The sequence below is a fragment of the Mus musculus genome, chromosome 1, assembly GCF_000001635.26.
Source record: "Mus musculus strain C57BL/6J chromosome 1, GRCm38.p6 C57BL/6J".
NCBI classification, from domain to species: Eukaryota; Metazoa; Chordata; class Mammalia; order Rodentia; family Muridae; genus Mus; species Mus musculus.
In genome coordinates, this window is record NC_000067.6 from 17,167,505 (window position 1) to 17,174,039 (window position 6,535).

Below are 6,535 nucleotides of genomic sequence, written 5' to 3' on the forward strand. Positions count from 1 at the left end.
AGATACTGTCATCAAACTAGTACTAGTGTTCTCAAATTAGTATCAGTTCTTAAAGAGTCTAAGCATGACTAGGTCAGATGACAGCACTCCGCTGATGGAGGAAAGCTATAGATAATTAATAACGTGAAGAGAAGTGTTGGGGGGTTACACTATAACAGTGTATTGGCAGCCTGTCAGGGTATCTCTTGTAAACTTGGACAAAAACAAAACAAAACAAAAACCAAACCTACAAAAGCCAGAGCACATGAGGAGAAACAGCTTTTATAATGGGAAATTATGATCTTCCACTTAGTCTCTAGAGTAAACAAATTCTGAGACCAAGATTAAGTTACCTGAAGGAAGACTGTGTTCTTTGGAAAAACTAAATCAACTCCCCCCCCCCCCCACACACACACCAAAAACAAACAAACAAACAAAAATCCCCCCAAAACCCAACCTCCTTGAAGTTTCAGCACAAGGGTCTGGAGCATCTTCTTGTCCCCACAGAGGTTCCTTGGGCAGGTCCACCCATTATTTTACAATACGTGAGGTAAGTATACACATTAAAGCTCTGGAGCTACTCTTCTTTTTCACCCAAGGGTCTCAGAAATGCTTATACATACACCTCTGTCTGCTGGTCCAAACTTAGAACGTGTTGGCACAGCCAGCTTTCTCTCGGATGCTTTGGGATTTTTACAAGTGCATAGTAGCAGCATGCTCTTCACTCTGGGCAGGAAAGACTGAGAAGAATCATGTACTGGCTAGTTTTGTGTCAACTTGACACACCTGGAGTTATCACAGAGAAAGGAGCTTCAGTTGGGGAAATGCCTCCATGAGATCCAGCTGTGAGGCATTTTCTCAATTAGTGACCAAGGGGGAAAGGCCCCTTGTGGGTTGGACCATCTCTGGGCTGGTAGTCTTGGTTCTATAGGAGAGCAGGCCGAGCAAGCCAGTAAGAAACATCCCTCCATGGCTTCTGCATTACCTTCATGACCTGATTGAGTTCCTGACATCCTTTGGTGATGAACAGCAATGTGGAAGAGTAAGCTGAATAAACCCTTTCCTTCCCACCTTGCTTCTTGGTCAGGATGTTTGTGCAGGAATACAAACCATATATAGGTTCTAGAACTGGGCTCAGTGTTAACACTGCAGGGAATCTCATACACCTGCTATTTTGAGTTACAGATTTGAAATGGTACCATGGTCTCCTGTCCTTTTGGTTTGTCCATGCAGAGAAGATTGTGACTGGAAACCAAAGTATTTTATTAAATTGAGGTTTCAAAGGTGTCCAAGACAAGGGTGACATTTGTCTTTCATTGTAATAGTGTTTGAGAATTAAACCCTCGTCTCATTGTGGTATAGATGGCAAAGTAAAAGCCAGACATTGCTGAGCTGTTTGTTGATCTCACAGCCCAGAAACCAGAAACCATTAGAATTATCAGAGGAGTTGGAAAGATTAGATTTGTTGCTCAAAAACTTAATAAAATACAGAGGTAATTGTTCCTTGTTCACTTTCTTTGTTGAGACATTGTGAAATCTGGTGGTTCATGGTACATGATAACCATATTATTATGCTAAATTTAACCATGTGTGAGATCTAGTTGTATCTGTTATGCAAATTAGTGTCTTATTTTCTCATTGTTGCTCCATTATACCTGATTAAGAGCAACTCATGGAAAGGAAATACTGATTTTGTTTCATGGTTCACACCAGGGGCCAGAGAGATGGCTCAGCAGACAAATGCACCTGCTTCTAAGTCCTTAAGACTTGAATTTGATCCATGATTCTCACCTATGAAGTAGATAAACAAATAAGCAATAAAAAATAGGTATATACATCTGTTATGGCAGAAAGGCCCAGGGTATTTGCAGCAGGAGGAGCATGAGGCTGGGTCTCCTTTCATGTTGACAGGTCTTAACCACTGTTCCTACTGATCAGTCCTTCTCCTCTCTACATTTATTCAGTTAGCCTATGGCATACTGCCACCCACAATAGGGTGGGTCTTACAATAGGGTGGGTCTTGCATCCTCAATTAAACCTTTCTAGACACACTGACAGTTGTATGGCTTAGGTAATTTTAAATCCAGCCAATTTGTCAGTGAGTAGTAACCATAGCATCAAGGTGTAATATCTTTTTTGAAACATATCCAGAGCTTCTGGCATTTCAAATGCAGCCATTAACTTTCAGTCTCCACAAATGCAAATGATTGAGAACAGTTTTTATTATTTTTATATGAGGAAGAAATTGCTTTAGGGCTATCTTAACAGAGCAAGGACCATGGCCAGCTTCATATTCTGGTGAATGTCAAGTTCATTGTCTGATGACAGGATAACTAGACCTGGATAGAGGGAAGTGACAAGTCTTCTACTTGCCCGAGAAGAAAGATGTCAATGGAGAAGGTAGATTCTAAAGAGACATAGACCGGCCTCAGTAGAACAGAATGTGAAGGAACATCACCTCAAACAGAATGGGCTACTTGCTGTCTCTTGGAACCTTTATTCAAGAAAGGCTCAGCATTTAGTGGCCAGTTTGAATTTTGAACCTTGGAATACTGCTCAGATCCACCTATGGTTGATGATCACTTTTGAATGGCGCTAGAGCAAGAGACAGAACTATGGGAGGATTGGACTCTAGCAGGGAAAGCCTTGTTTCAGACCCTGTTTGTGAGGTGAGAATTTTATTTTATTTTTTATAAAACAAACTTAGGGTTTACCTGAGACAAAAGCCAACAAAGACATCAGCAGTTAGGCTATTTTTGGAGAGCCATGGAGTAGGAGAATTGTACTGAGATGGTTTTATTTCCTAGTCTTATTTTACAGATAGTTTGATGGTAATTCTTGATTGTTAGCATGATTGGCTTAAGAAACACCTAGGACATTAGTGAGGCACACCTTTAAGTATATCAGTGAGGATCTGTTTTCAGTAGCCGCTTCAGTAGGCTTCATGCTCCTACCACCAGACCTGTCCACCATGATGGATCCCTCAAACTTTAAGTAAAAATAAACCCTTCTTCCCTAAAGTTGATTTTGTCCGATATTTTATTCCAGGTATGAGAAAGCAACTAATACAGATCTAATCTAAAAACAGGGGAAAGGTAGCTTGTCACTGAACATAGGTTTTTATTGTTCCCAGGAGGAATAGCCAAAACTGGGATCTCCCAAGTCCTTGATAACATTACTGCAAACTTTATCTAAAATGATTTAAAATTATTCATGGTTTCACATTTAAAGGCATCATTTATCCCATAAATTTAAAAAAATAATAAATGGGTTGTATCCAGGATTTTTCACTTTACTTACATATACAAACTAAGCTTCCACTTAGGAAACTTATTTATAAGCAATTTTAAGTGAGTATTTAGAAGTCTTTCTAGAACAAAGTAGTCATTCTATGGGACTAAAACAAAGTAGAAACATTTCAGTACATTTGCTTATTTTAATAGTCTAAGAATAAAATCTGAGGACATTGTAAATTGTTTAAAAGACAAAATGCAATGAGTTTTCATCAAATATAGTTAAGTCTCTAGGACTAAAACATACACTTTACTCTAGGTAAAATTTACACTGTATGGAATGAGATTTGGGAGCCCTGAGTGTGGCAAGTCCTCAGCATATGTGTTTGTGTTTGTGTGCATTTGTGTGTGTGTGTTGTCATGGTTGACGAGAGCACAGTCATGTCAATAGTCATGTCAATAGTCCTAAAGCCTCAGGCCCTTGGGTAAATGGTAAAACCTACAACCACAGAATGTGTAGAACAAGAGCACAGAGTGTGTGTTGCACACACATGTGTGTTTTGTGTGAGGCTTAGTCTTTATGTGGCCTCAGGGATGGACCTGGCTGGGTGGTGAGAGGATGAAGAAGAGACTTACATATGAACACACAGACCCAGAAAGAAGCTGAATTAGGTGGACTGAGCTCTCTGATGGAGAAAGAGCAGCATGCTAGAAACTCAGAGAAACATAATTCTGTTGTTCTTTTCTTCCCATTGGCAGATGCTACAGTAATTTGAATTTTCTGTTTCTGTGCTGGGTTCAGATGATTACGCTAAGTAAATATTTTAAATGAATACTCTATGGGAATTGTATATAATGAATATAATGAAGAATACATGAAATATAAATTTTGCTCAGAAATTTCACCAGACTGCAGGCTGGGGCTTTGGTTGTCCTCTATAACCTATGGAATTTCACAAGTTTTCTTGTTGGAATTTTGGTCTCTTTTCATGAGTTTCAGTTATGAAAGGGGAGAATTTTCAACAATTCTGTTTACCTTTTATTTCAGTTACTTTCTATTTGGAATCTTCTTTTCTAGGGCTTTGATCTTTTCACCCTTGCTTACTGAATTAAGAATGGAGAATTCATGGACTTTGAGTGACATTTAAAACTAAAAACAAAACAAAACAACAACAACAACAACAATACCCCCTCCCCCCGCAAACTTCTTCCTCAATTTACTTACAAATCAATCAGCTTGAAAAGGTTTGTAAACATTTTCCAACACTTTTTATAGACGTGGGTCAAATCTGGGTCTTTTCTGAAGGTAACATTTAAATTAGCCAAAGTTGCAGGAAACATGACATTTTGTTTCCACGGGTTTTTGCACAGAAATGTACTTAAGGAAGCCCAAATGGAGAATAACCTTTCAGTGTCTTAGTTGCAGCTCCAAACAGGGCTCCATGAGGAGCGGGGGTCTTAAAGATCAACTAAAATTAGCTGGCTTTGCTAAATTTCACCTGTTTTCAGGGTTCTCCTGGCTTCCACCTCAACCTTTAACTCAGTCCAGATTTATCTGAAAACCAGATGAAGCTGTAGCATGAAGCTGGATTGGTTCCAAAGGCATCTCATGGGACTACAGACCTGGTTAATCCAAAACTCGTCTTTAGAAATATCTTGTTTTCCACTCTGTCTCATGTGTGAGAGAAATCTGTCTGTATTTTAGGTAGCAGTACTGATTTCAAATATCTTAGATTTTGTAATCTGTTTTAGAAGTTTTACACATATTTCTATCCTTAGGGTCTTTAGGAGGGGGAGGATAGCCAAATCTATACACGAGCCTTGATAGAAATCTGATTTCTAAACCTTCCTCTTCATCTTCTCCTAGGCTGAAGCTTGGCCACCCCTTTAACTACATTCTTCTAGATTCAGGAGCCGCTTCTCATTTCTATACTCTTTGGTGTGAGTGGAAGCTTTTTCCTTTAATTTGCCAGTTAACATTTTTGTTTTAAATTGTACTTTTTACAGATTTACTTCTTCCATGAAATAGTCCAATCAAAATTTATGAAACGCCAGAAAGGAAAAAAACATAAGCTCAAAAATATAACCACCAGAGTGCTCTACACCCACGTGAATCAGCCCACCTCATTGTACTTGTAGATTTTTGAGTGAAAAATTAGCCTATGGGGCCCACCCTGCCGAGTGGTAATCCCTGGATTCAGCCGTAAACACCACATCGCAGATTTCCTGCTTCTAAAGTGATGGAAGAATGATTCTGTTAGTCAACCCATAGGAGCTCCTCACTTGGAATGTGCTCCCCTGAATTTAGCCAATGCACTGATAACCAATTCCTTGCTTTTGTAAGACCTTCTGTATTTGTTTTTAAAAAAATAAAGTTTCAATTCAGCAACATATGGCTGAGTCTAACATTTTCTTCCCCCTGAACATTGTTTCCACATCTCTCTCTATTCTGGCAATTCTCTTTAATAGAGAGTAACAACTGGCTGTAACACACCCTGTTACTCAGTTTCTTCAAATTCCTCTCAGACGACTTCTTGGCCAGTGTACTTGGGTTCCAGAGCCCATGTATAAACCATTTTTTTTATTTTTCTAAAGTAAAATTGTTTTCTTCAAGTTTTTTTTTTTCTTTCCATCAGGAAGTCATGATTTTCCTGTGAGTAGAATTTAAACCCCAATTGTTCAGTTCTAAATTCAAAACCCACAGAGCTTGGTCTAAAGTAAACGAGGCACATTTATTCTCTTGTTCCTAATTGCTTGAAATTCTATCTAGGTTTTCTAAAGCTGATTGAATCATACCAGTATTTTCTGTGAACCACACATGGCTTTGGAGTTCACAGAGAACCCTCAAGCCTCTGGAAATAAACCCCACATCAAGAAAATTTCACTTGGTTTTAAGTTTCACTACAAAAATTCAACATAACTTCATTAAAAACTACTGAGTGACCCTGAAGAAAGATGTTCTGTTGCCAATAAAATGCCATGTCTGTGCCCCACTGTAAAGCTACACTAATTTGCACCTTGAAGTCTTAAGTGTTTTACAGTCAGTAAAATTACAGAGGCTTGATGTACAAAGTTCTAACCCACAAATGGAAGAGCAGGCTCAGATAGAAAAGTGCTTGTCTTGCATACACAGGACCTGAGTTTGTCTCCACAATCCATATTAAAAACAAAACAAAAAACAAAACAAAACAAAACAAACAAAGAAACAAACAAACAAACTCAGTATGCCAGTGCCTACTCAATTCCAGCATGAGGGAAACAGAGACAGGTGTTTCTCTTGGGGTCCCTGACATTCAGACTACATCAATCAGGGAAATCTATGC

General features: G+C 38.8%; 1 long non-coding RNA gene across 1 annotated transcript; it reads left to right on the forward strand.

Annotated features, from left to right (window-relative positions):
- Positions 1 to 897: 897 nt before the first annotated feature.
- Gm28784 lies at positions 898 to 5,605 on the forward strand. The gene is made up of 2 exons (XR_373225.2): positions 898 to 4,457; positions 5,220 to 5,605. It is a non-coding gene; the product is annotated as a predicted gene 28784 (long non-coding RNA).
- The last annotated feature ends 930 nt before the right edge of the window (positions 5,606 to 6,535 follow it).